This window comes from Meleagris gallopavo, chromosome 22, assembly GCF_000146605.3.
Source record: "Meleagris gallopavo isolate NT-WF06-2002-E0010 breed Aviagen turkey brand Nicholas breeding stock chromosome 22, Turkey_5.1, whole genome shotgun sequence".
Lineage (NCBI taxonomy): Eukaryota > Metazoa > Chordata > Aves > Galliformes > Phasianidae > Meleagris > Meleagris gallopavo.
Window position 1 is genome coordinate 281,407 of NC_015032.2, and position 2,082 is coordinate 283,488.

At 51.1% G+C, this 2,082-nt stretch overlaps 1 long non-coding RNA gene across 2 annotated transcripts in view; it reads left to right on the forward strand.

The window, feature by feature from the left end:
• The first annotated feature begins 10 nt into the window (after positions 1-10).
• Positions 11-2,082, forward strand: part of LOC109370723 — a 26,830-nt gene continuing 24,758 nt past the window's right edge. For both annotated transcript variants that reach the window (XR_002121072.1, XR_002121075.1), the window contains exon 1: positions 11-904. This is a non-coding gene — a long non-coding RNA (uncharacterized LOC109370723). The remainder of the gene's footprint in view (positions 905-2,082) is intronic.

The window sequence follows — 2,082 nt, forward strand, 5'->3', positions numbered from 1 at the left end:
GGGACCGGGCGCCGTGCTGCGGTGCGGAGGGGCCGGGAGCCCGGCTGGGCTGCAGAGCGAGCTTTTGTTTTTCGCGTCGTCCATCGTGTTATACGATTAATTCTTTGTCGGAATTACCGTGGACGGTTCGAGAATAGGTAAAAGTAATCACGTCGGGTGCAGGTAACAATCTTCAGAGCCTCGGAACCGCCGTTCTGACTAGCCGAAGCATCCCGCGAGGCCGAGTCCCGGCTCTGAAGAAGAGACGCACACGAGTGCAGTGCTCACCCCCTCCGGTGTTCCTTCCCTGCACGGCCCAGCACGGGGGATGAAGGCTTGCAGAGCGCCGGCAGTGTCTGTGCAGATCCACACACCTGCGAGGGCTGCAGAAGTGCTTTGGTAGCTGCGCACGCTGAGTGCCGGCAGCGCCGCTCTGCAGAGCTGGCAGTCACAATTAAAAGCCCTGCCCGGTTATGCTGTGCTTTCTCTCCAGATGGGAGAAAAGCAGAGCATTAGGGAATAATCAGCATTGGCAGCAGCAATTGCCATTTGCAGAATAGCTCAGAGGATGGAATAATGTTTATATGCCCAAGCTAAACCTTGTTTGTGCAGTCATCTACAGGGCTTTTTAGAGGATGTGTGCCTTCGTTATACTTCAGTTTATGTGTTTTGTTTTACTTTCTCAATACGTGCAGCTGAGTTGCAGTTTGCTTTTATCTGCTTCCTGATTGGGAATGTATACGATGCATTTGAGCACTGGAAAAGACTGTTAAATATCCTGTGCCGTTCTGAAGAGGCCATTGCAAAGTATCAAGAGCTTTATGCCAATCTCATCTTCGTCCTGTATCACCAGCTGAATGAAATCCCGTCTGATTTCTTTGTGGACATCGTCTCCCAGGACAACTTTCTGACCAGCACCTTGCAGGTACGGCTGTGCTCTCTCTTGAACAATGGGAGTCAGAGCAGAGGGCATGCAAGGCATTGAAGCAAATTCAGAGAGAAGTTTCAAGAGGAAGTAAGCTGTTGTTGAGTCCGCCAAAGATAGGGAAGCCTGTGTCCTCCGTGGACACTTACGTTTCCTTTTACTTTTTCCGGTGTTGTTCACACAGAAATACTCTAACTTGTCATCTATGAGCTTGATCTGCTAATGCTTTGCCTTTGGCAGATCAAGCATTTTAAGCACTATGGACTGGAGTTAGTCCACACGCACGTACCAGTGAAGTGAGGCAATGAGAGGAGAGGCTATCAAAGGCTATTCTGCAGCACAGAATGAGGACTGTGTCTTTATTATGTTTTCCTTGAAAATAGTACTGAAAGTGATCTGGTACATTTGCACAGGTTTGGAGTTTTGGAGTGGCACAACTGACGTGACTGGGTGGAACCAGCATGCTTTTCCTAAAAGTGATTTGGGCTTTCAGCAGTGTGAAGCTGAACATCTCTGAGAGGGGCTGAGCATGTGCAAAATCACAGAATCACAGAATCACAGAATTGTAGGGGTTGGAAGGGACCTCTAGAGATCATCGAGACCAACCCCCCTGCCAAAGCAGGTTCCCTACACCAGGTCGCACAGGTAGGCGTCCAGGCGAGACTTGAATATCTCCAGAGAAGGAGACTCCACAACCTCCCTGGGCAGCCTGTTCCAGTGCTCCGTCACCTCACCGTGAAGAAGTTCTTACGCGCATTCGTGCGAAACTTCCTATGCTGCAGCTGATGTCCGTTTCCCCTCGTCCTGTCTCCACGTACCACTGAAAAGAGCCCGGCCTCACCGCTATGGCCGCCACACCTCAGATATTTATAAACCTGGATCAGGTCCCCTCTCAGTCTTCTTTCTCAAGGCTAAACAGACCCAGTTCACTTAGCCTTTCTTCATAGGGGAGATGCTCCAGGCCCTTCACCATCTTTGTGGCCCTCCGCTGGACTCTTTCCAAGAGATCCCTGTCTTTTTGGTACTGGGGAGGCCCAGAACTGGACACAGTACTCCAGATGAGGCCTTACCAGGGCAGAGTAGAGGGGGAGGATCACCTCCCTCGACCTGCTGGACACGCTCTTCTTAATGCACCCCAGAATGCCATTGGCCTTTTTGGCCACGAGGGCACACTGCTG